This window comes from Aegilops tauschii, chromosome 1 (genome assembly GCF_002575655.3).
Source record: "Aegilops tauschii subsp. strangulata cultivar AL8/78 chromosome 1, Aet v6.0, whole genome shotgun sequence".
NCBI classification, from domain to species: Eukaryota; Viridiplantae; Streptophyta; class Magnoliopsida; order Poales; family Poaceae; genus Aegilops; species Aegilops tauschii.
The window spans coordinates 249,772,570-249,799,959 of record NC_053035.3 but is presented as its reverse complement, the minus strand read 5'-3'; the positions used below and the strand labels follow the sequence as shown (position 1 = coordinate 249,799,959).

General features: G+C 49.5%; 1 non-coding gene and 2 pseudogenes across 1 annotated transcript; 2 read left to right on the top strand and 1 right to left on the bottom strand.

The window, feature by feature from the left end:
• Positions 1-5,722: 5,722 nt before the first annotated feature.
• Positions 5,723-5,861, bottom strand: LOC120973006 (small nucleolar RNA Z247). The gene has a single exon (XR_005767135.1). It is a non-coding gene; the product is annotated as a small nucleolar RNA Z247 (small nucleolar RNA).
• Positions 5,862-6,923: 1,062 nt separating this feature from the next.
• LOC109765056 (F-box/kelch-repeat protein At5g42350-like) lies at positions 6,924-19,964 on the top strand (annotated as a pseudogene).
• On the top strand, positions 19,873-20,693 carry LOC109765057 (zinc finger protein 4-like; annotated as a pseudogene).
• Positions 20,694-27,390: the final 6,697 nt, after the last annotated feature.

Below are 27,390 nucleotides of genomic sequence, written 5' to 3'. Positions count from 1 at the left end.
CCAGCGCTACCGGCGGCGTGATCCTGGGGCGTGGAAGCGGCCCCTTCCACGGCCTGATGCAGATCCCGCGTCGCTGCCGCGCTGGCGCTGGCGGCGGCCTCGGCACGGCCGGCGATTTGTCACACTCAGCATGCATCTCCTCCCTGCACGAAAACGAAGGATCGTGAGCAGAATCGGAGTTTACCTTGCTGCCCGATGTTGAGCCCTTCTCCCAAATTCTGGACGCCGGCGTAGGGTACCCCACGTCGTTCCAGAACTCCTGAAGGAGCTCGGCGTCCGTCTTCTTCCTCCGATGTCGTACGACCGACCAGGATCCCTCCGAGGCATCAGCGCTTCCACGATCTTCATCACCGGCAAGGACAGCGTTCACCACCTCATTCGCAACACGTCCCGCATCTGAGGCCTCAACCGTCTCGTCTCCGCTCTCGGCCAAGGCTTCAAACCTCGATCCCGAGTGCGACGAGGATGCCGGCGAAGTTGATCGCGACGCCGGCGATAGGACCCCAGGGGCTAGCGTCAGTCGTCGCCGATCCGTGAAGACGCGAGCGCCGATGCGCACAACGCATTCAAGAAGCACCATCTCCTTTCCCTTCTCGATTTTCTCGCCTGAGCGTAGATGACGCCCCTCCACGATCTTACCGTCGTCGTTCCGAAGGAAACAAAGACCAGGCCGATCTAGGAACAGCGATCCATCGTGCCATTCCGGCGAGCCATCCAGAGCGGCAGTGGAGAACTTCGCCGCCCAGCGCAGCGTGGGGAGGGAGACCGGTGGTCTCGCCATCAGCTCGAGGGCTTGATCCAATTTGTTATATATGGCGAGAGGTCGACTCCATTTGCTCTGCTTGCGTGATGCTGGTGGTTTTGCTAGGAAGGGGCGATGTACTCCAACTTGGCGTGATGCTGATCGTGTCCTCTTGGTTGATTCTGTAGATATATTAGGAACGTAGCCTTCCTTTTTTTCGAATAAGGAACACAACCTTCCTATTAAAAAGTCAGGAATGCCTCCTAATACCTAACGTATTTGCTTCTGATCTTCCTTCTTTTGTTCTGTAGCGGAATCCCTTTTAATTAGAAGGCGTGTGGTATTACACTTAGAACTCCTTCCTTATTTTTTTGCAGGTGAACTCCTTCCTTATTTGGACTGATTTCCCTCCTTATTTTCAAGACTGAATTTCAGTGCTTCCTTATGTAGCTTTCCTTCCGTCGGCTCCTTCCTTATATTTTCTTTCCTTATTTTCCTGTCACATAGACTCAAATTCCTTTTATTTCCGGAAAACTCTTTGTGTAAACCGACTGATCTTTCCGTTACGTAAGCCGCGTCCCGAGCCAACCGATGAAACTCATCATGCGGTATACACGCTTCTCAATCATTACACTCATGCCATGCTTTCCCATGGACCCACCCAAGACACCCCAACCTTATCCTTCCACGCGAGCATGTGAGCCGCTCGTCTTCCGTAACTGCTATGATCTCCAAGTGCATGGCAGCGATGGCTGCTTCCCATCCCCGGCCACCAGCACTACCACACGATCCACACACGATGCTCCAACACAGTATTCATCGTCGGAACCTCGTCGTCGCATGCTGCCGCTGCATCCATCGTCATCACCACTGCATCGCAGCATGCGCCCGCCACCACCGTGTGTTGCTGTTAGACAAACTAGGGTTTGGAACAATGCTCGATACTCTTGGTGGGTACGGCTGTCATATATTTATAAAAGGGAACCGTACAAATACAGATTATGTTACAACACGTATATATGCTATATACTTAGTCTAACACCCTCCCTCAATCTTAACTATGTCCTGAAACACTCAGAAGGTTAAGATTGCGTCGACAACCCTCAAAAGAAGGCAAGGGCAAGGGTTTAGTGAAGATATCAGCAAGTTGATCCTTAGAAGAAACAAACTTGATCTGAAGAAGCTTCTGAGCAACACGTTCCCTCACAAAGTGATAGTCAACTTCGATGTGCTTTGTTCGGGCATGAAATACTGCATTGGATGAAAGATATGTGGCACCAATGTTATCACACCAAAGGACAGGCGGCTGAGTCGGAGAGACCCTCAACTCCCGAAGCAATGACTGCACCCACATGATCTCAGCTGTGGCATTAGCAACTGCTTTGTACTCAACTTCAGTACTACTCCGAGACACTGTAGCTTGCTTGCGAGCTTGCCAGGCGATCAAGTTAGGTCCAAAGAACACAACATGTCCCCCGTGGATCGCCGATCATCAGGACTACCAGCCCAATCGGCATCAGAAAATGCTGAGATCAAGCCAGAAGATGCAGGCTGAAGATGAAGGCCATATGAACCAGTGTGATGAACATAGCGCAAGATGCGCTTAACGGCCGACCAGTGAGAGTCACGTGGTGCATGAAGGTACTGGCACACATGGTTAACAACAAATGATATGTCTGGTCGAGTAATGAGCAAGTACTACAGCCCACCAACAATGCTACAGTACTCAATGGCATCCGCAGAAGAGAGCAAGTCACCATCAAAAGCTGTCAGTTTGTGTGTGGCAGACATGGGAGTCATAGCAGCCTTACACTGCAGCATACCAGCATGGCGTAGGAGATCCTGAGAGTACTTCTTCTGAGTAAGAGTCAAGCCACCATCAGAACGAAGCACCTCCAGACCGAAAAAAATAATGCAGTCTCCCAAGATCCTTAACAGCAAACTCAGCACCAAGAGAGGACACAAGCCGATCCGTAGCAGCAGCGGACAAGTATGATATCATCAACATAGACCAGAATGTACATAGTCACCTCAGGTCGCTGAAGAATAAACAGAGATGTGTCTGCTGTAGAAGGCACAAACCCATGCGCACGAAGAGCAGCGCCAAGACGTGCATGCCATGCACGAGGGGCCTGCTTCAGACCATAGAGAGCCTTGACAAGGCGACATAAGTGATATGGCCGAGCAGGATCAACAAAACCTGGTGGCTGACGCATGTAAACCTCTTCTTCTAGAACTCCGTGAAGAAAGGCATTCTAAACATCAAGTTGTCGAAGCGACCATCCTCGAGTAACAGCCAAGGAAAGAAGAACACGAACCGTAGTTGGTTTAATAACAGGACTGAATGTGTCTTCATAATCAATGCCATACCATTGTTGGAATCCCTTAACAACCAGGCGTGCCTTGTACCTCTCAATGGAGCCATCAGCATGTTTCTTCACCTTGAAAACCCATTTAGAATCAATGATATTGACACCAGATGGAGGTGGAACCAGACGCCAAGTGTTGTTTCTTTGGAGAGCATGGATCTCCTGCTCCATAGCAGCACGCCAATGAGGAATGCCAAGCGCTGCCTGGAAATGTTGTGGTTCAGTCGTAGGATCGGCTTCAGCATGAGCAACACAGGCCGCAAGCCATGCGACAGTACCGTCAGTGCGCTTCTTCGGTTGGAAGATGCCACTCTTGCTGCGAGTATGAGGACGCAGGACGGCCGACGGAGGCGGCGGTGGAGCAACCACCACACGGGAGCTACTGTCCAACAGAGACAAAGAAGACACGTCGTCAGGCAAGTCAATGATCACAGCCGGTGAGGCAGTCACTGTCGTACCCGAGCCTGGAGTAGTTGGCGAAGACAGGCCGGGCATGGTTGGTGACGATGGGCCAGGCAACGAGGACGAACCCAAGGCACCAGCCGGCGAGGCCGCCGGCCCAAGTGACAGGGCCGCGGGGTTAGCCGACCCGGGCGACCGCGCAGACGCCAGCCCAGGCGATGTGGGCGTCGCGGGGTCCGTCGCTACGGGGGTCGTCAGCCCAGGCGACCGCAAGGCCTCTAGACCAGGTGACGTGGGTGCTCCATCGAGGCCACGTGCATGGGGCATGCACGTATGATCAGTGTCGGGGGAGGCAGCCGGCGTATCAACGGGGTCAGCCGGCGCGGCGACAGCTGGCACAGTCGAGGCCGCATTAGCATCATCATCAAGAAGCTCAAGTCGAGCACCTCGTCCAGTCCCTGCACCATGGTTAGGCAACAACAGAGGAGAATATGCAGCATCTACAAATTGATCAGGCAAAACTGGAAAAGAGTTCAACTCGGTGACGGGAGTATCGGTGGGAGATGTGAGCGTGGAAAAAGGGAAGACAGTCTCATCGAACACAACATCACAAGAAATGTAAACACGATTTGTTGGAAGGTGGAGACACTTTTAACCTTTGTGGAGAGGACGGTACCCAAGGAACACACATTTTTTGGATCGATACTCAAGTTTATGCTTATTGTACGGACGGAGATGCGGCCAACACGCACAACCGAACACTTTAAGGAAGGAGTAGTCTGGAGTTTCATGAAGCAACACTTCTAGAGGAGACTTCATGTGAAGAAGTCGTGTGGGAATCCTGTTTATCAAAAAACAAGCAGTAACAAAAGCATCACTCCAGAACCGAAACGGGACAGAGGCATGTACAAGAAGTGTTAGACCAATTTCATCTATATGATGGTGCTTGCGCTCAGCTGCACCGTTCTGCTGATGTGTATGAGGACAGGACACATGGTGAGAGATGCCAAGCTTCTGAAATAAGGTGTTAAGATTACGGTATTCACCCCCCCTAGTCGGACTGGACATGAATGATTTTGTGCTTAAGCAACCGCTCAACATGTGCTTGAAATTGCATAAAGACATGAAACACATCAGATTTGCGCTTAATGAGATAGATCCAAGTAAAGCGACTGAAAGCATCGATGAAACTGACATAATAGTTGTGACCACTGACAGAAGTTTGGGCATAGCCGCACACATCCGAAAACACAAGTTCGAGAGGAGCCTTAACAACACGACTCGATACAGAAAAAGGCAACTGATGACTCTTGCCTTGTTGACATGCATCACACACTAGAAACTCCTTATTACTAGACTCAACTGGAAGACGATGATGATGCAGCACATGGCGCACAATGGGAGTGGCAGGATGACCAAGGCGAGAATGCCATTGTGACGACGACACCCGAACACCACTGAAAACTTGAGATACTCGTGGCACATCAAGCGCTCGTGGTACATCAAGCGCATATAAGTCGTCGCGAGCTCGACCACTAAGAAGAACGGCCCTCGTGTCCCGGTCCTTAACAAAAAAAATGGAAAGGGTGAAACTCAACAAAGACATCGTTGTCATAAGTCAATTTAGGAACCGAGAGTAAATTACGTGTGACTGAAGGAACACGAAGGACATCAAGGAGACGCAAAGTTTTAGTGGTACGCGAAAGAAGAGATGCCTGACCAGCATGTGAGATGGGCATACCTGATCCATTGGCAGTGCGGACCTAATTATGACCGGTGTAGGGCTGGCGAGTAACCAACTTGTCAAGCTGGCTCGTCAGGTGATCTGTTGCACATGTGTCCATGTACCAGGCGGGATCCATAGAATATGAAGGAGTGAACCCAGGGTCCTGTGTGCCGAGAGCAGCTTGCTTCTCGTTACCCTTCCCATTGTTCCCAATGCCAAGGAAGACACGTTTAAACCGACGATGGCACCGAGACGCCAAGTGTCCCTCAATGCCACAAAGCTGACACTCCACCCCACCGCCACACGCCTCGCAGTGGAGCCGCTTGCGCCCGGCCGTTGGAGGAGCTGAAGCGGGCAGACGAGGCTGGTTGCCCGAGGACGGAGGCGGTTTCTGCTTAGCACCACAGGCACCCCCGCGGAGAGCAACGTTCGCAGACGGGCCCTCCGTGTAGACTCCAACGGAGCGGCGAGCGGCGAGCCGCTGCTCCGTGCTGAGGAGGCGGGCATAGAGGTCACGAGGCGGCATCGGCGTGTCACGTCCGTTGATGTTTTCAACAAGAGAGTCATAGTCCTCATCAAGGCCATTGAGAATAAAAGAAGTAAACTCCTCATCACGGAGGGGCTTTCCAATTGAGGACAGTGTGTCAGCCAAGCTTTTGACCTTGTTGAAGAAGGCCGTAACAGAGAGAACATGTTTCTTGACCTCACCCAGCTGGTTACGAATGGCAGAAGAACGGGCCAGCGACTACGAGGAGAAGCTGGAATCGAGGGTAGCCCATGCATCCCTCGACGTCACGGCAAAGACCACCATGCCAGCCACGGAAGGAGTGAGCGAGGACTGGATAGCACCCAGAATAGCCTGATCCTGAGCAATCCACCGACAATGAGCAGGGTTGGGCACCATGACGGAGCCACCAGTGGCCGAGGGCACCGGAACAGTGGCGGGGGGACACGGCATCGTACCGTCGACATACCCCTCAAGATAGTGACTACGCATCAACGGCAACACCTGAGCGCGCCACAGGAGGTAGTTGTCAGCAGAGAGCTTCACCGTCACGAGATGAGCGAAGTGGAACTGTCCTGGTTCAGCCACCGGTGCGGAGAGCTGCGAGTCGGACGTCGGAGGGGCACTGTACGGAGTCAGCGCATCGACCGACGGAGACGCACGGTAGGGTTGGTGATGACCGTGGGACGCCGGAGGAGGTACGCCGTAGGGCTGCAGCGGCGCGACGTACTGCACAGGGGCAGCGTAGGGCGCGCCATACGGCGCCTCGTAGGGCCCCGCGGAGGACGAGGCATACGGCACCGATGCAGTGTACGGCGGCGGCGACGGCGCGACGTACGGCGGCGGCGACGGCGCGACGTACGACGGCGGCGACGGCGCGACGTACGGCGGCGAATAGGGCACCTGGACGTGGGCACCAGGGGGACCGGAGCCCGGCGGCGCAGCACGCATATGGTTTCCATCGGAAGGCAGCGGCGCAGCATACGTATAAGCCCCGCCGTAAGATTCCACGGATGGATCACGCGGGATCTGCACGCGATCGAAGGAGACGGATGCATGTTTCAACAGTTGCATAGCAGCATGCGCCGTCGCCGCCGCTGCATCGTAGCAATGTGCCCGCCACTGCCGCGTGCTGCATAAAAGCATGCATCGTCGCCGTTGCCGCCGCTGCATCGCAGCATGCGCCATCGCCGCCTCGTGCTGCATAACAGCTTCCACCGTCGCCGCCGCTGCATCGCAACATGCGCCACCGTCGCCGCCATGTGCTGGGTAGCAGCAGCATGCGTCATCGTCGCGGCCGTGTGCTGCGTAGAAACATCCGCCGTCGCCGCCGCGTGCTACGTAGCAGCATCCGCCGGTGTTTCGACGAAGCATTGCCGAGGCGCCGGAGCTGCGCCGAAGCATCATCAGGTTCTCTGGTGCTGCGATGAAGCATTGCCGGGGCTCTGGGGTTGCATTGGAGCATCGCCGGGCCAGTCGATGTTGCGTCGGAGCATCGTCTGCGGCCGATGGCGGGGTTGCTCCGACTAGACGAGATTCCAGCGAACGGCAGCGCTGCATTGTTTGTCGGGGAGGGGCTGCTGCTTCTAACGACTGGGCACTACGAGAGAAGAGTGCGAAGGAAGAAGATGAAGACACGCTGTTGGGAGCCTGCGATCTAACGGCCACCTACGCCTAAATCAGACGGCTGCGCAGGCGGCTGATCTTTTTTAAGATCATCCGACTTACGCGTAGCAGACGCCTTTATTTCCTTATATCTTTGCATGTCGATTGAAATCCTCTTATTTCTTGTCAAGTCCCGCTAGATACACAGAAAGATCAACGATGTATATAAATTGGGATGATATCGTGTAAGCGGGTGTGGTGGTACTATTTAATAGCTGAAGCAACCTAATTTCTTCAAAACTTTGAGCTAGTTCAATTGGCTGAGGCAATGTATAGGCGATGGGGAGGTCCTTTGTTCAATTCCCAAAACCAGCATTTTTTTGTTGGCCTGGTCTTATGTGGGCCGGTTTAATTAGGCCACAGGGCAGGTCAGCAATTGTTTCGCCCTCTTAGATGGGCTGCCTTACTTCTTTGGGGTTGCTAGCAATGAGGGGGATAATATTGATTAAAGGTGAAACCCTGTTCATCTCTACTTCTAATGAAGCAGTTGGTAGTCTTCGCCGGTCAATTTTCGTCCCACCAGAGACGGTTAATTTTCGTCCTCGATCCCACCTCCCGCATCCCCTCGATCCCCCCCTTCGCCCTCGAACCAGGAAATAAAAATCGGTATGCTACCACGATGCCAGTTGTGAAACACTACGGTTTATCGACAGAAAATCGTCCTAAAAAAATCTACGACGGTTAACCTACGAAATTAAACCTACGCCCCGACCGCCGCCCGCGGGTCGCCCGCTCCCTCGCGCCCCTGTTGCTCCCTCCTCGATCCCGATCTGGATCGAGGGGACGAGGAGCTCCTGCCTCCCCGACGGCCGGCCTCCTCCTCGCCCCGCTGCTGCGTCCGGCGCCGCCACGGCCTCTAGAGCCAGGGAAGCCATGGCCTGAGCTCGGCCTCAAGGTCCCCGCCGCCGCCTCCTGCAGCTTCTACCCCGCCGCCTCACCAGATCCTTCGCCCTCGCAGCTGCCGCCGATCCCCTCCCTCAAACGCCGCCGCCCGTTGCCGCCGCCCCCGCCACCTCCCGTCGCGGACAGGCGGGAGGAGCCCTGCCCGGCCTCCTCCTCCCCCTGACCTTCTCTCCCTCTCCCAAGGGAGGGAAGGGAATGGAAGGGATCCGGCGGCAAGGGGAGGCAGCGCCCAGATCCGCAGCCGCACCGGCGGGCCGCCGTCCCTCGAGATCGTCCATGGAGGTCCGACCCGACTGCAGCCATGGACTGAGACGCCTGAATCCCTAGCTACCCGTGGAGGTCCGACGCCTCAACCTCCAAGGAAAGGACGCGCGCCGCCCGTCGCGGCCTCCCCCGCCACCTCCCGTCGCGGGCAGGCGGGAGTAGCCCTGCACGGCCTCCTCCTCCCCCTCACCTTCTCTCCCTCTCCCAAGGGAGGGAAGGGAATGGAAGGGATCCGGCGGCAAGGGGAGGCAGCGCCCAGATCCCCAGCCGCACCGGCGGGCCGCCGTCCCTCGAGATCGTCCATGGAGGTCCGACCCGGCTGCAGCCATGGACTGAGACGCCCGAATCCCTAGCTACCCGTGGAGGTCCGACGCCTCGACCTCCGAGGAAAGGACACGCGCCGGCTGCAGGCCATCTCCGGCGACCTCCGACCATGGTGCGCGCGCCTCCTTCCCTTGTCTTGTCGGTTTCTTCATGCCCCTCCTTGTGATTCATTTCCTTTCCTTTGTTTTCTGTGCAGGTTGCTCAGATCTGGACCAGCTCCTCCTCCTACTGCTTCAGGTGGACGAGGACGAGCCCTCCATCATCGCTGCTGCGGCTGCCTACTCCCTCCTCCTACCTCCTGGCCTGGTGTGGTGAGCTCCACCCCCTTCCCTGCACATCTCATCTTTTGATTGCAAATGGTCTGGACACAACTTGGTGGTGTTTGCTAATGTGCACGTATCCGTCCAGTTTGAACGTGTGTGAAATCAAATTGCTGTATATTGTGTTGTTTGATTCTTGCTTGCTTGCTTGAGCAGAGGAAAATCGTGTATAGATAGACACAATCATTGTTCTTTATTTTTAACAGCCCAAAGTCATTCTTCTGCACCACATAATTCTAATTGCTCGCTTGTATGGATTTCAAGTAATCTCTCTAGCATCCTTATTCTAACAAGTGGTTTGGTGCATGTTATTTATTAATGAACTTGATCAAAACTTCTTTATTTTAAGTACATTTGTACTTCCAGTTTATTCATCCAATTAGATTTGCAAACAACTTGCTTTTCTAGCATGGTCATCCCGGCTTCAGAAAGTACATCAACTTATGCAACATCTGTACCTACTACAGATCTTACGAGTATTGATCAGCTTCTCGAAACAGTATGTCATTGTCAGAATCAATATTTAGCATGTGAAGTAATTTTTGTTCTTTGTTCTATAGAGCATAATCAATATTTTGTGTGTGCGCTAGAGTGGTGGAGTTAATGAGCCGGGATGAAGTTCGAGAAGTTGCATTACACCGTGTAAATATTAATGAGCTGTGGAAGACAAGTGCACCGGTAAGTGTTTGAAATTCTAAGTGTGTTGGTGGAGGTGGAAGGGGGGATTGTGAGTTGGATATGTCATTAACAGAGGTGGTGAACTTGGATTGGTCATGCAGATATAGTTGTTAGAGAAATAAGAAGATGATGAAGAGTGATTTATGGGTAAATAATATAGCGAATAGATTTGCACGGGAAGTCAAGTATATGCCCAGACTCGAGCAGGTTCATTGTTATTGTTGTTCTTGCGTGTCAAAGCTTTTGGCTAGATCTGTAGGTATACATATGAGTCGATGCTTAATTTTTGTCACGTTTCTTACTTACCACTGTTATTTCTAGCAGACCTAACCTGATATAGTAGTTAATTTTGGCACTAGACACAGCAACTTTGACATTGATAATTTCCTCATATTTTTAGTAGGACAATAAACTTGTCTAGCATTTCATAGTTGCAGGCTCTGAAAACAAATGTATCTGCCCCCTAAATGATTAAATGTGTGGTTTCTGAATTATGCATGCTGACATGCATTGGTAATCATTATTCAACGGTATTCCTTTTCACTGAAATAAGAACCATGTAGTGCTTATGATTTAATCTGGTTATCTAGACAACTAAATGGGTTAATGTTATGCTTAGTATCTTTTGGCATATGTAATGCAGGGAAGTAAACCAGTGTCTTTTGATAGGGATTTCTGGAGGTAACATGCCTCTGATTGTATGCACTGAATTTCAGATGCTATCTTGCGTACGACTGAGCAGTCTCGGATATACTTCAACCCAGACATCAACGCAACAAATAACTTGATTATAAGGTACAATCATGATTACCAATGCCTAGCTATTTTTTGATTTTGACTAACACAAAGGGTATAATGTGTAGTTTCAGGGAGCCGTGTAGTTTCATGGAGCCCCGTCGCTCTCTCATAGAATTTGTTCAGATATAAATTTGCCTATTACCAACAATACATGATATTATAATTATAATATTGCAGGAACAAATGTCATGTGAAGCAAATAATTTCCTTAGAAAAAAGTAAGCTCCGTTTGCACTATTAATTAGCTTCCTGAGTTATTTTGCTTGACAAGAGAAATGGACTTGTTTTTTCTATAGCCTAATTGAACAGTAAGAGTCTCTCCTACTTTCACTGCTAAGAAAACAAATAAACCTACATACGGACATGCATCTCAATCTCTTGTTTCGAAGTTAAACTGTTTGTAGATACTTTTTGATGTACCTTTCGAACCCATAAACTTAATGTTGTGCTTGTAGTGTTGGTTCTGGGTTTAGAATCAATTTAATATGTGGATTGATGTCCAACCAACCAAAAACCAGAATTTCTTCTTTGATATTCTGCTGGTTTAGAAAATGTACATTCTGGTTGGGGATTTCCATCGAGAGTGAATGTATAATCCAGCCAACCAACCCAAGATGTGTTTACCAGCACCATCACGATGATCTTTCTCAGCCTTCTCGGCCCAATCAGTCTTCTAATATTCATCTCATGGTAGGCATGCTCTGCAAAAATGCAGCAACGGCATTTTTTTGTCATGTATGTTAAACTTGTGCTATGAACTGTTAGCATATTGGCCCTCCTTTGCTTCGACTTTACTTAGGATATTCACTCCAAGGATAGGAACACATACAATTTTCCGCATTTACCCCGCTGAATTAATTGCCTAACTGTTTAATGATTTTTTAGGAGGGCCAAGAAAAAGACGCAAAAGCATAGCTTGCTCCTTGATTCCAGTTTCTGCAGCCACCATTGATAAGCATGGGACTGAGCAAATGAGTATCAAAAGGAAGTCAAGGAAGCTTCGTCCTCTGGGTTGCTTGCGATGTAGTTCTCCAGCAGCTTCAGTGCCAAGGTAAAACTTCATCAATTTCGCAAACTGGGATAACACCCATTATTTTCACTTATTTTGAATTGATAGATCCTATAATGGCATGGATAATTGTGATGATGCCATACACAGAAATATACTGCATTTCTGTACATCTAGAAATCTTTTTGCTGGTAGATACCATTGCTGTCTGAAATTAAAATTTCCTAGAACATGTGACCATGAGGCTCCAAGATAAAAATAAAATGAAAGTGAATGTTATTATATTATTCAAGGTGGATGATATTAGAAATTTTATTAGTTGTCGAAGGTGTTTACCAGCATGGGTGATGTAGCCGGTTGGCCGTAGTGCGGAGTTATAATATATGTTGTATATTACTTTTCTTCTTCTACGATTACTGGTCTATTTCGACAAATGAAATTAGTTATTATAAATCTATTTTGATCAATGAAATGAATATATGTTTGTGATCTTGTTCCCACGCACGACTTGTAGTTGTAAACTTATGCATTTGGGGCTATTAAAGGGAGGCAATTGACGTGCATGTCAAGAGGAGTTATTCTGTGGCAACCCACAGGTATTTAGCTAGATCATCTTACTCGGATACTAATATATATTATTGTTGTCTTCACCCAGTTCTTGTTTTGGTGCCTTAAAAATCATCTTAATCAGATACTAATATCACTTATGCAAGAGTCATGTTTGATCATTAAAAGAATTGGCCACGGATCCCCACGGACGCCGCCGCCGCTGTGGATCCCCACGGACGACGCAGACGCCATCGAACAGAGCAGGGCGTGGTCGTGTTGCACTGATTGGAGGAGACCGTGCCGGCCGTGCCCTGTTTGGAGGATGAACACAGGTATTAATCTGTTCGAGTATGCATGGGCCTCGAAGAACCGAGCAAAGCATCCCATTCATTTCAGTCATTGCATGTGTTTGCTCTGCAGGTTCACCGCCATGGCTATGAGAGGACGCATTTGTGGAATCCCCTGCACGCAACGGACGGATCGATTGTTTGAACGGGCGCAAGGAAAGAGATCTGGGCCTGCTTGAGGGGGTGAGCTGACATGGGAGACCCGAGCTGCTGTTCATGTAATATTTCCTCCTTTCCCTCCCTCCCTTTCTAGCATGCCATGGCCTCTGAGTTCTCAACATTTGTTCAGTTGTTCGGGCAGAGGAGACACTTTTTTGAAGCATCAAGTGAATTGAAATGTGCAAATGCTCTTGGTGTCCATTAATTCTGTGTGTGACTAAGAAATCGTTTTCTTCTCCGTAGCTGAGAAACCAGTAAAGAAATTATGTGTCAGGAGCAAGAATCTTTTTCGATGAAAGCCGCTACCTTTCATATATAAATTGTCTTCCTTTTCAAGAAAGAAATCCGTAGCCTTGAATCAATAGATATACATAAGTTTTATGCTGATGTTATCTATAATAAGAGTACTTGAAATTGATAGAGTTTCCATTAGATTTTCCGAGAAGAGGCAGACATTATATCACCTGTCTGTTTAATCTTTCTCTGTTTATTATGTTGCTTCTCTTTTTTTGTCTTATTCTTATTCCAATCATTGCATTAGGATTCATTGCCAATTTATTCGGTCCTTATTTAATTTGGATGGTGCTGAACTATTTTTGTGGTACCTGGTACCTTTCATGATCAAGAAGAGCTCACATGTGACTAAATAGACATGGTGTATTGTTTAAGCATGCATATTTAGCCTCTTTGGACTATCAATAGAAGCTTGTGTCCCCTTTGGACTAGGGAAGGTATGTTAAATTGTACCAACCATGTCATTAGACCGTAACAGAAGAAAAAATGCATCAAATTATATGTTTTTATTTACTGCGATCGGTACGAAGGGCAGGTGACATTCATACTAAATTTTTGGCTATAATCTATTCAACCTGGATGTAAATCATTGCATGGTAATGTTTCTATGTGCATATTCTGGATTGCTCTATGCAAATGCATATGACAGGGAAGGACCATGCCGTGAGCTTACTGATAAACCTGAGCAGCTAGCTAGGCTCTGTAGTAACATCTTAATTGTCTGCTTAGATTGCTTATCTGTTCAGTGATTCCTTCTTTTTGCCTGCTTAGTATAAATTGTATGTTCTATTATGCAGTTCTTGCTGCTGCTATATTGACCTCTACTTGAAGTCAGGAGCCAAATTGAAGATCAAATTCAGGTTAGTAAAAAAGGGCAGTCTTTTTGTTATTGGTGTACCATTTTGTATATTGTCAACTGTACGCTCCTTGCGATACTAAAAACTATATGTAATGTAGGGATTTGTTTCACCATCATCAGAAAAACTCCTAGACATGCCTCCTAAAAGACTTGTCTTTTATGATAGTTCTGGATCTGAATGAGACCCTTTTATACTCAGATTGGAAGGTGATCTTGTATTTTCTGCGAAGTTTAGAATCTCGTTGTTTGCTATGCCTGCCGGCTGCCGCTCATGTACTGCACATGCAGTGTGAGTAAATCTCTTAATATATCACACATTTGCACTTCAAATTTACTAAAACAACCTGTATAACTGAAACTCAAAAGTGCTCATGCTTAAAATATGTACATCCAATGGGGATAGATGCTTGATTTTGTGTCCATATGAGCCTTCCTATTCGTTTTATAGCATGTAGGCTTTATTTATTGGCCCAGCTCCCCAGGTGCTAAATATTGGTTGATCAAGAATTTATAATAAAAAATTCCATATATCTCTACTATTAAAGGGAAGTACATTGTAGTTTGGTGTCGTTAGCCTCCCTCACCCCATCGATCGACAGGGCATCGCATGCCCAACACGGCGTCTCCTATAAATCAGGGAAGTCAGGAGCCACCGCGCGCATCCGTGCCAGATCCGGCAGGCGGCGCGTGCATTCATGCTCGATCCGGGCGCCACGGTTGAGGCTTGGTGGACGAGCATGTGGCAGTTGCTTGGTTGTGGAGGAGGGGAAGGGAGTACGGGATGGCCCCGTTCTTTTTTTTCTGCCCGTTCTGGATGGTAGGGGGATGGATCACGGGCGGATGGAGGTCTAGGGAGCACGGGGCGGCAACTTCACCCTTGCCACGGTCAGGGAAGAGGAAGGGAGCCTGCGCTCTCTATGCGGCTTCATAAGTGTGGCTGGAGCACGGACGTTGCGACGAGGGTGCGGGTGGAGCACGGCCATCCGTTGATAGGAGGGAGCTGGGGGAGGGGTGACGCAAGCCACTTGTGGGAGATGGATGTAGAAGAGGAGGAGCAGCGCTGGGTGGCAGTGGCGAAGCGTGGCAAGCAATCAAGGGGGGAGGGGCAAATTTTCAACTCAAAGCAAATTTTTAATTCAAAATAGCCTAGAAGTAAAATTACACTGTAATCGAACATATCTTGCTCCTTCCATCCTTTGGCAGCTTGGCTCATCAACGGCCGTCAGCTCATCGTCTTGGCGATTGCGCGCATAGCACGAGATGGTCCGTGTAGGCGCAGCAGCAAGCGGGGGCGAATCGACCTAATGCCAACATATGCAGCAGGCAGCCACCAGCCGGGTGAATCCATCTAATGTAGCAGTAAGCAAGCATTATGTGCACATGCAGCAGGAAGCTGCTCGTACAACATTCAATCAAGTGCATGGAGTAGCTAGCTAGCTTCACACATGAATATGCATGTGTGTATCCTTCGAGGGTATTCATCTAATAATAATGGGGTTGGGAGGAGTATTATTCACTAATGGGTTGGATCAAACACTTAGTATGTATAGTAGTAATTTTTTGCTTGCAGTTTTGGAAGGCAGGGTCATGATCTGTTTGGCCTCTATGAGGCTCCGCCAGTGCTGGATGGTGAGGAGTGGTGATGTGTAGAGAAGAGAAGGGGCACCTTGCTTGAGATATCTCGATGGGGATTGGGTGTTGTTGCTACTGCTTTTTTTTCTGAACGAGATGTGGCGGCACCGATATGGTCTGAGCAGGGGAGCACGGCAAAAATGCTAATTGCTCCCTGACTCTCTTTCGTTTGATTGCAGAATATTGTGCTTACTCCCATCTCTCGCGCTCTTGCAGGCTTTCAAAAGTGAGGCTGGGGCGCCGAGGTGAGGCCAAATTGGCGTGTGAATGTAAGGATTGAAATGAGATAGTTATCTTCTTTCAGTTGTTTGCTTCTGCTTATTGATAGAGATAATTATTCCCTATTTAGTAGAGATGTTGTCACATTAATATTGGAAATTATATATGGTTCATTTGGTGTTCATATCTCCATCCTAGCGACCGCTTTGTCCATGGCGTTTTTACCGCATCCACCCAGGTTAGTATGAAACAAGAACGCACATCTATGTTGTATTTGCTGCCGTATGTTGTCTGCATCAAAAATGTTCTTTGCATGGTGAACACGACAGCAATTCATTCTTCGAAGAAGTGAAGCGATATAAAAAATGTGCATCGGCGGCCGTCGAGTGATCACCCGTCATTTTCAATAGTCCTCTTAGTTATGTACTAGCACAGATGTTGCGTACGAAAGTAGGAGCAGTCAAGTTGTTTTTTCTCTGACATGGAGGCAAGCTGGCCTTGTTGTGCTATGCTCATCTCAAATTTTATGCTACGTCTACTTATTTTAGCTAAACGTAGGTTTTGGCAGCAAGAAACACTTGCAAATGTATGTCTTCTGGATATAAGTATCTGTTCTAGAAGATAAATATAGATAGCCGTCACAATAACCGGAGATATAAATATTTGCACTAGAAGATAGATATTTATAGTGGTCACAATAACTGAATCTGTTGTGTACTACAATATTTTTATTCAGAAGAAGACATGATTATATGTTTTTATGTAGTTTTAGTATCTGAGTCGAACTACGTGTTACCTGAGAACCGAGGATCTGAGATGTGTGGTAGCTGAGACATGCATTGTTCTCGGTTATTTTAGCACCATGAGTAGCATTTTTTTTCTTCAAAAAGCCCGTGGCAACGTACGGGCGTTCTACTAGTTTACCTAAGGAAGCGCTAGCTCAACTGGTTACGCCCTTTGGTGGTCGAACCTTTTTTTCTATAAAAAATTAGTACTGCGGATTGAATAAAAAAACCACATGGGCTTTTATGCAAAATTACGCGATGATGAACCCGACGGAGTCAATCCGTGCTTTATTATATTTTTCCTTACTTAATATGGTTTCACGGATGCCCTTATTTTTACATTCTTTTGTGGCGCGGTTCAGAAAAAACACTCTTCAGGCCTGATGGGCCGGCCCAGTCTGGCCGCAGCCCATGATGCTGGGTTCGACCTGTCACGTCGACCAATTTAGTATTCGTCTACAAGTTTAAGGTTTATTTTGGATCTTTTCCCTTATTTAATATTGTTTCACTGGTGCTCTTATTTTTACATGTTCTTTTGTGGCGCGGTTTAGAAAAAAAATGCAAAAAAAAACACGCTTCAGGCCTAATGAGCCGGCCCAGTCTGGCCGCAGCCCACGATGCTGGGTTCGATCTGCCATGTTGGCCAATTTAGTATTGGTCTACAAGTTTAAAGTTTATTTTGGATCTTTTCCTTATTTAATATGGTGACCACTAAGGAAGTTAATATATGAAGGCGAGCACGAGACTCACACTAGCTACAAACATGTTTCACCCGCAAAAAGGAAAAGCTACAAACATGTTCATCTCAAAGTTCCTCGGCGAGTTGGATTTGATCAAAAAAACCACAGGACATCATGCATTAAATGAACCACCCGCGCCGAGGGTCCGGTCATGGATTCCTCCTGGTCATGGATTCCTCCTGATGATGGTTTGTTCAAAATAAACGTGGATGGAGTTGTGTCTGGAGACAATTCCAGATGTACTTTTAGTGATGTTTGCCTCATTTAGTTCTGTTTTCCATTTAAAAAAAGTTTCATGATCCATTCTCTGTAACCTAACATTATCGATTCAGTGGGCAGAATTGATGATCCAACACGAAACTGAATTGTATCTGGGAACTGAACCAAATTGAATTTCTATGCAAAGTATTTGGTTGGTTGCCATTCGAGTATTCAACTACGTAGGCACGCGGTTGAGGCCCAGCTCGCGTGACAGCGGTTCGATCGTGCAGGCGACGGCATGAGCACCTGACACCCACCTGATCACCAGACTTGATCTGGTCGCAGCGATCCGAGTCGACAGACGTACGCACGCTGGACAAATCACAAGTGGATCAATACCTCGCTGTCGAGTTTTGGGTGTCAAACGATCCTGCCGGCCATCCTGCACGGAAGTAGTACTCCCACGCCTTAGTCGTGGTGACTAAGACGCGCGCGCTGACCCATACCATTCTTCGTACGCACTACGTTCATTCGTCGCGAAAAAAGTCCGTCCACTATAACGCCTTGTTATGCCCGATGAGATCAAGACTGGCCTCGCAGATCAAAACTAGTATTTTCTGCACACTTTATCCTCACGCATACGCATCGGTCGGTCATTCATCATAAAATTACTCTAAGCCAAACACGCTTAACTTTAAAATTCTTATTCTTTGTTGATATGAGTAGTTTATTATTTGTATTAAGCCAGACTCTCACATCCACGTCGTATTCGTACGTGTACGTAACCCCGGTCTGTATCTTTTACCAAGTCCACCACTGCCACCACCCCATGTGCATGTTACCAAGCCCTCTGTGAATCAATCATGAGGTAATAGCACGGCAGGTCCATGAACTTGTCTTGCATGTGATACTTTGGTACTTAAACTTGTAAAAGCTAACTATGTAGTCCTCGAACTTGTCTCAGATGTGCATGTTTAGTCCTGGGCCAATCAGGAGCAGCCAAGTGGAGCCAGCCGGACCGGTCCGGTCGTTGCTGGCCATTTTGCAGATACCCCCCTGACGTTTTGTCAAATAAACCGCTGGCCTCGCTCCTTGCCTGCACCCAGAGGGGCCGCGCGCGGCCACGACGCCTTGGCTGTACCTGTTCGGGGATCGAGGCGAACAGTGGCTGGGGTGCGTCCGCCGCCACGGCCGTGCACGCGCTCGACGCGCATCGGTGGCGCCGGGTCGGGGCGGCCCCGCTCAAAGGTAGGTTCTTGTTCTCCGTCGTGGGCGTCGGGGACGAGCTCTACGTTGTCGACGGCCGCTCCGAGGGGTCGAGCGCCGGCTTTGTCAAGACCAAGACGTAGAAGGTAGTCATTGTGTCCAGCCCCCTCATCGGCGCGACCGGCCCGGTCACGGCCGGTGCTGGGGGTATTTGAGATGTCCGCCAGTCGCAGCTTTGTGCACGCCCGCGTCGAGAAGCATATCCGGCGCGCCAACACCGGCGGCAAGTTCCGGCTGGGAGGCACCTCCGTCGTGTACGAGGACCCGCATGGGCTCTCACTCCGGTGGCTCCGTCTCAGGGATGTACTGAACGAGGACACCGATTCCACTGGCCCAGCTCACGGTCACGGCAAGGTTGCCAAGCAAGAGAAACATCCAGCTCAGGCAAGGCAAGCTCTTATCGCTGTGGGTGACCGAGGGCCATGGGACGAGCCCCTCGTGGCCGGCGAGATATACAATCCGATGACCGACAAATGGGTCGAGATCGCCTGGTTCCCCACCGACGTCGGCCTGGCATGCTCCGGCGACGTCTGCCTGGCATGCTCCGGCGACGTCTGCGGCGACACGTTCTACGTCTACTGCGAGTCCGACACGCTCGTCGCCTACCATCTCGACGCCGGCTCATGGTCCGTCGTCCAGACGTCCCGGCCGCCGCCACGGCTCCGAGACTACACGCCGGCGCTGGTCTGCTGCGCGTCCATGTTCATGCTCTGCGTCTCGTGGTGTGACCCGGCGAATAGAAGGGACAAGGTGGTGTGGAAGGTGTTCGAGATGAACCTCGGCTTGACACCGCTGCTCCAGTGGACCGAGGCGTCCGCGCACCCGGACGCACCCATGGATTCCAACAGTGTTCGCCACCGGCCAGGACAGGATCAACTTGTAGAGATGTTCAGAATCTTCGGCAAGATCCTTGACTTCGCGACGGCTTGCCGGGTCTCGGGCAGCGAGCAGAGCTGGAGCTGCATCGCCCGGGAGAACGCGGCCGCCATGGCCGACGCCATGTCCTGCCGGCTGAAATCCTTGGCCGTGCTGCTTCTCTGAAGATCGCCGATGTGTACTCTGTTGTTCTTTTCCACTTACACTGATGATTTGTTTGTTGCCATGAGCTGCTGATTGATGTGCAGCTCGGTAAAGCCATTCCATTCCATTGCATTGCATTGCCTGCTGTGATTGTTCATGCTGAGTTTGTTCAATATGATTTGAAGAGAGAGAGAGAGAGATTGTTCAGACTTCAGAGACGAAGAGTAGCAGCGTCCAAGAGGTGCGTGAGGATCAACTGTCCGACATCAGCAGCCAGGCGGCGCCTAACAACGAGGCATCCAACACCTCCTCCCGCCCCAAGCTCGCCCTCGACCAGTCGCTCACCGTCACCGCCGCCGACACCACAACCGCAAAATCGAGCACCACCGACAGGACCGGCGGCGGGTGTTCACGTGCAACTACTGCCAGGGGAAGTTCTTCAGCTCGCAGGCGCTGGGCGGGCACCAGAACGCGCACCGGCGGGAGCGCACGCTGGCCGGCGTGCGGTGCACCAGCTCGAGGCCTACCCCTACGGCTACGCCGATGTGGCCTCCCTCCAGCTCTATGGCTCGCTCGTGCTGTATCCCATCGGCATCAAGGCGCACGCGCCGGTGCACCCTGCGGCGGCGCAGGCGGAGCAGCAGCAAGGAAGCCGCCTCCCTTGCTGCGCCGGCGCGCGCGCGGGCGTTGCTGGGCCCGATGCCGTTCCTCATGGGTGGCGACGAGGAGGTCAGCTTCGGGTGCCCCGACAGCTTCAGGCCACCACCGGCGTGCTCCCTCTCCTCCACTCCGGCCACAACCTGGGGCTTGGGCAGCAGCAGCAAGCCGACGAGGAGCCTGACCTGACGCTTCAGGTGATATCCTTTGACAGCCACGAGGTATACTGCGGGTTGAAATCAACAGAAGGCAGGGGCTAAATGCAAAATGCACGACGCTGACCGGCTCGGCCGAGCTGGCTCCACATGGCTGCATCTGATTCGTCCAGGACCAAATTTGCACCTTTAGGACAAGTTCGAGGACTAGATAGTTTGCTTTTGCAAGTTTTAGGACCAAAGTATCACATGCAAGACAAGTTCAAGGACCGCATATTACCTCATCAATCATCAATGGAAACATGCATGCACTGATGCACGCCGCGTGCATGCCCACATAGTACAATCGAGGACGGGCCACCACGGGCCTGCTGCTACCTTTGCCGTGCAATGATACACGCCTGCCTGTACGCACGAGACCATGCGTGGCTGCTCTCCGCCAATCTGTCTCTTGGCTTTTTTTTTTAGGGTCTGTCTCTTGGCTTTTACCGAGAAGAAGAAGAAGTAAGCACTACCCGCCAGCGATCGAGTCCGTTTTATCTTATCAACCCCGCCCGATCTTAACAAGGAGCCAAAGCTCACCAACCGCACCCCACTCGCTCCCTCGCTCGCTTATCGATGCATGCATTGATCCATGGATCGCCCATGCATGAGATACGTACAGCTGATACGTGCCATCTATTCCGCACTCCATATCTGGTACGTGGCCTAGCCTTCCTGTCGTCGTCTGTGGCGTCGCATGTGGGTGCTGACCATGCGGCATGCGCTGCCAACCTAACCTACGGAGGCCGGGACGGGGAGGGTGACCACCACGTGAGCCGGGCCAACCCACGCCACGATACGTGCATGCTAGCTGCCAACGGGGTAGCTGACATGGTAATGGCACACTGTGTCTGTGCTGTGTGTGTCCGGTGCCAGTCCAGCCCCATGCCCTGCAACCCCGGAGGACAAGGGGCAGGAGTAGTATATGAATTTCTGTTCTCTGGTCGACAAATTTACAGCAACTCCTAGTTCATGTAATATAATTTGGTGCAGTATCACAAGTTGGTACTCGACAAGTTATTTCTCGAGCGAATATCTTATCGACGGATTAAACTATACAGATAGGCTAGATTCCGAAGACTTTCTCTAGGGGAGAACCCGAAGACTGACAGTGTGGATATGTTGTTATGAGGAATGATCAGCGCGGGGAGGAAGAAGATGATCGCAAGAGCGGCTAGATTGGAGAAGAAAGAGGCGGGAACGACGTGCATCATTGGTGACGGTAGAAAGCGGTGAATGCGCGTGTCGCGCGAGGAATAAGAAGAAGTGAAAAGAAAGGGCGCACGTTTGCTTAGACCACCCTTTTGTTGTTGTGTGAAGTCGTTTGCTTGGACTTGGACTACGATGGGGCGTGCCGATGTTTTTTTTAACAGTATATCACTGGTGAGTCCAGTGACACTTAACTAGACAATTTGATGCACAAATCGACAACATCACTAGTGGCACTGAAGTGGACGGGCTTGATGGAGTTTAAACCAACAAAAATCATGACTAGTGGGGAAGGTCCGTGACAACTTGATGGAGTTACATCACCAAAATCATAACTCGTGGGAAAACTTGAAGACAGGCCAGTCCCATCGATCATAGCAACCCATGAACGGAGTTATCATGTGTGTCCCCATTGCCAAGGCCATCCATTCAATCCATTTACGTGGAAGCTCGAGGGCCAAGCACGTCAGCTTACTCGTCACTAGTAGAAAAAAGTCATTTATCCCGGTTCGTAAGGCTTATTTGTCCCGGTTGGGAAACCAAAACTAAAAGGTCGGTACTAAAGCCCTATACCTTTAGTCCCGATTCTTACATCAACCGGGACAGATGGGCCTCCACGTGGCCACCAACCGGGACCAAAAGGCATACATGCGTCAGCAGCTGGCAGGAGCTGAGGTTTTTTTTGAAATGGTGGGTTTAGGGGGTTTTGTAGGGTTAATTTAGGTGTTTCATATATTGTGTTAGCTAGCTAATTAATAGAGAGAAGTGTCCTCTCTTATCTCCGTGCTTGGTCGATACTACGTACTATATGTATAGAGATGACTCGACACGCTAGCTAGTAATCAAATGAAGGAAACCATTAAGTACAGAAGATCGTCATGAACAACTTGCTCGCATATCTATCCGACGCTACTGGCTACATATATACAATATAAGATCTCTTGCAATATAATCCCCTAATTATATATGAACTCAGGTTCCATATGGTATTCTCTGTCTTTATTGATCACATGGTCAAGAAAGAATGCCGTCAATTCCTCTTGAATTGCTCGCATACGGTCTGGTGCTAGGAGTTTACCCCGCATATGAAACAACTAATTTGAAGAAGGGGGTCAATACATATATATGAATGAATGAAACTCAACACAAATGATGGAAATTAAAATAAAATTGTGAATATTATTGCTTACGCACTTCATATTGTTTTTTAGAGTAGCCCCGCTCACAGGTCGTGTTGCGGATGGACTTGCAAACGTAGTATCCACAGTAATTATTCCCGGCTTCCTGCCACAACCACTTTACAAGAAATAGAGGTCAATCAAACTGATAAGCAAGCATGCTAAATGATATTGATGAAATTAGCGCTTGAATCACTAGGAGATGCGCGGAACTAGCTAGCAGTACTTACTTTCGGGTGTGTAAATCGCAGCTTCCCCGGCAGTCCTGGAGCTTTTGCGGTGAATTTTTTCCAAACCCTGCCAGAAAAGAAAACAATTACTTGATATCAGGAAATGAACAAAGTTGCCGATATGGTGCGATAATGATCCATTTAACTTACTTCTCGAGCATTTCAGTCATGTCCGCATACTCCTGGGGATCTTTTCGTCTCGAGTCTAAGACGGTTACTAGTCCCTGCTCAAGCTTAATCTCTAGGAGAATATAGTGGAACCTGCGCACGCATGCATAACTCATCAATTACATTACTATAACCTCGACTAATAAGGGAAACCGAATATGCAGAAGACAGTAACACTCACTTGAAGTTGTAAGGAAAGAGTGTTATATCTTTGTTTGATTTATTACCAACGATCGTAGCAAGTTGGCCTCGGTATCTTTGGCATGAAATTTAACCGTAAATGCATCTATGAGATTTGTGTTAATTGACCCAATATCACCGATTTGTCTTTTCTTCAATTCGGCGATCTTCAATCTGCATAATATAATGAGGATAACTATATATACATGCAATGAAAGAGCTGAGCAATATATAGAGACTTAATGACAGAAGTAGTACTTACAGACAGTAGCAAGTGACCGTTAATTTATCGAGGGCCTTTTGATTGAAAAACTGGAAAAAATCATCAAATGGAACAGACAACAGATCAATTCCAACGAGGTCATGCTCCTCTTTAACTCTTAGCGTCAAAGTATCCTTCTCCCCAGACTCTCTGCAGGTTTTCATGTACCAATCATGGAATCTTCGCATCATTGTTGTTAGAGATCTTTCATCTTTGACGAGAGGCTTCCCGTAATGGTATTTGTGTTCGTCCAACTCCAGTGTATCATAATGTACATCGTCGGGCAGGTAATCTCCAAGTGGTATCGGGCAAAATCTCTGAATGATCAGCGACGATATCGCTAGACACTTTGAGCGGGGGGCACGATTGGTTCGCTTGTTCGCCGAGCTGGGCAATTTTTTTCCCAGCTCGTCGTTTTGCTAACCTTTGATCACTGATAGTACTTCCCGACCGCTCCGCTTCGATATATGACCTTTGAATAATGCGATCATAGTTGGATGGCGGCGGAGAAGGTGGTGGTCGCTTCAGGGCATCGATAGTGCGCTTCGCTTTCACCAGATCTATCTTCTCCTCCGAAGGTGGATGTTTCTTTGCTTTCACCGCTTCAAAGAAGTCCCTCACTTCGTCTTTCACGATCTTCGCGTTTTCCTCCACGGTCCTCTCGTATGGTAACTTCTCTAGAGGCTTGAGAGATGGACCGAATCTGCATTGCCTCCCGCCTCTGGCTGTACTGCTAGACGCCGGAGCAGACGGAGTGGTTGCGGCTGTCTTCTTTCCTTGCTTACGAGGAGGAGGAGAAGGACTACGACGCGCTGGAGCAGCCGGAGCGGCGGCGGGTCTCTTCCGCCCTTGCTGATGAGGCAGAGAAGGAGGAGGCTGGCTGCTCAGGCGCGCCGCCGCAGGCGGAGAAGGAGGCAGAGTGCCCTGATCACTCACCGGAGGAGGAGGCGGAGTGCCCTGATCACTCGCCGGAGGAGGAGGCGGAGTGCCCTGATCACTCGCCGGAGGAGGAGGCGGAGTGCCCTGACTCGCCGGAGGAGGAGGAGGAGGCGGAGGCGTCCAGTTCGGAAGGTCGATGAGCTCCTTTCGCCATAGGCATGGAGTCTTCAGAGCAGAACCCAGCCGAGTCTCCCCTTCACCGGTAGGGTGCTCAAGCTCGAGGTCCTCAAATCCCTCCGTTATTTCGTCCACCGTCACCCTACCATATCCTTCTGGAATCGGACGGCAATGAAAAGTTGCGCCTGGTTCAGGAGGTCGAACAGAGCCGACAACCGCCTTGACTTTGAATTGCTGTCATTGCGTCATAAGGTGGCAATGTTGAGACTCCGTGATAGCATCCACGGGGTAGCTAGCAGGAGCCGTCAAGACAGGCTCCTGAAGCAGCTCGGTGGAAGCCACGCTGCTTCTCCGCTGAGATGGCGGGGTAGCTTCGGGGTTAGCTTCGGCAGGTCGCTTGCTGCGAACTGCTTCTCGTTCCTCTAGCGCTTGTACCCTTGCGTGCAGCTTCTACAGTTGGGTCTGCTCCACTTTCTTCCTCCTCTCCTGGCATTTGTAACCGCCCGCGTCTGAAAACCCAGCCTTCCACGGAACAGAGCCTGGCGTGCCTCGTGTCCGTCCAGGGTGCTCAGGATTCCCGAGGGCCATTGTGAGCTCGTCGTTCTCTCTGTCGGGAATGAACGTCCCTTCCCGCGCTGCGGCGATATAGTCCTGAAGCTTCGTGACGGGTATTCGCAGTTGCTCATTCGTCCAAACGCACTTCCCTGTTACAGGGTCCAAGGTTCCGCCAACCCCGAAGAACCAAGTCCGTGAACGGTCTGGCCAGTTCAATGTGTCTGGTTCGACCCCTTTATCAAGCAGGTCATTCTTAGCCTTGGCCCACAACGGCCGGGCTTTGAGGTAGCCACCTGACCCCGTGCGATGGTGATGCTCCTTCTTCGCAGCATTTATCTTGTTTCTCGCTGACATCTTCTTACTCTTGTCCGATGTATTGTGGGCTGATACGTCTCCGTCGTATCTACTTTTCCAAACACTTTTGCCCTTGTTTTGGACTCTAACTTGCATGATTTGAATGGAACTGACCCGGACTGACGCTGTTTTCAGCAGAATTGCCATGGTGTTATTTATGTGCAGAAACAAAAGTTCTCGGAATGACCTGAAACTCCACGGAACTTATTTTTGGAAAATATTAAAAATACTGGAAGAAGAATCCACGTCAGGGGGCCTCCACCTGTCCACGAGGGTGGGGGTCGCGCCTGCCCCCCTAGGCGCGCCCCCTGCCTCGTGGGCCCCCTGTTGCTCCACCGACCGCAACTCCAACTCCATATATTCATGTTCGGGGAGAAAAAAATCAGAGAGAAGGATTCATCGCGTTTTATGATACGGAGCCGCCGCCAAGCCCTAAAACCTCTCAGGAGGGCTGATCTGGAGTCCGTTCGGGGCTCCGGAGAGGGGAATCTGTCGCCATCGTCAACCATCCTCCATCACCAATTTCATGATGCTCACCGCCGTGCGTGAGTAATTCCATCGTAGGCTTGCTGGACGGTGATGGGTTGCATGAGATTTATCATGTAATCGAGTTAGTTTTGTTAGGGTTTGATCCCTAGTATCCACTATGTTCTGAGATTGATGTTGCTATGACTTTGCTATGCTTAATGCTTGTCACTAGGGCCCGAGTGCCATGATTTCAGATCTGAACCTATTATGTTTTCATGAATATATGTGAGTTCTTTATCCTATCTTGCAAGTCTATAGTCACCTACTATGTGTTATGATCCGGCAACCCCGAAGTGACAATAATCGGGACCACTCCCGGTGATGACCATAGTTTGAGGAGTTCATGTATTCACTATGTGTTAATGCTTTGGTCCGGTACTCTATTAAAAGGAGGCCTTAATATCCCTTAGTTTCCGTTAGGACCCCGCCGCCACGGGAGGGTAGGACAAAAGATGTCATGCAAGTTCTTTTCCATAAGCACGTATGACTATATTCGGAATACATGCCTACATTACATTGATGAATTGGAGCTAGTTTTGTGTCACCCTATGTTATGATTGTTACATGATGAACCGCATCCGGCATAATTCTCCATCACCGATCCAATGCCTACGAGCTTTTCACATATTGTTCTTCGCTTATTTACTTTTCCGTTGCTACTGTTACAATCACTACAAAACCCAAAAATATTACTTTTGCTACCGTTACCGTTACTTCCATATTACTTTGCTACTAAATATTTTGCTGCAGATACTAAGTTATTCAGGTGTGGTTGAATTGACAACTCAACTGCTAATACTTGAGAATATTCTTTGGCTCCCCTTGTGTCGAATCAATAAATTTGGGTTGAATACTCTACCCTCGAAAATTGTTGCGATCCCCTATACTTGTGGGTTATCAAGTCTATTTTCTGGCGCCGTTGCCAGGGAGCATAGCTCTATTCTTTGAGTCACTTGGGATTTATATCTGCTGGTCACTATGAAGAACATGAAAGACGCAAAAACAACAATTTATCCCTCAACTACGAGGGGAGGTAAGGA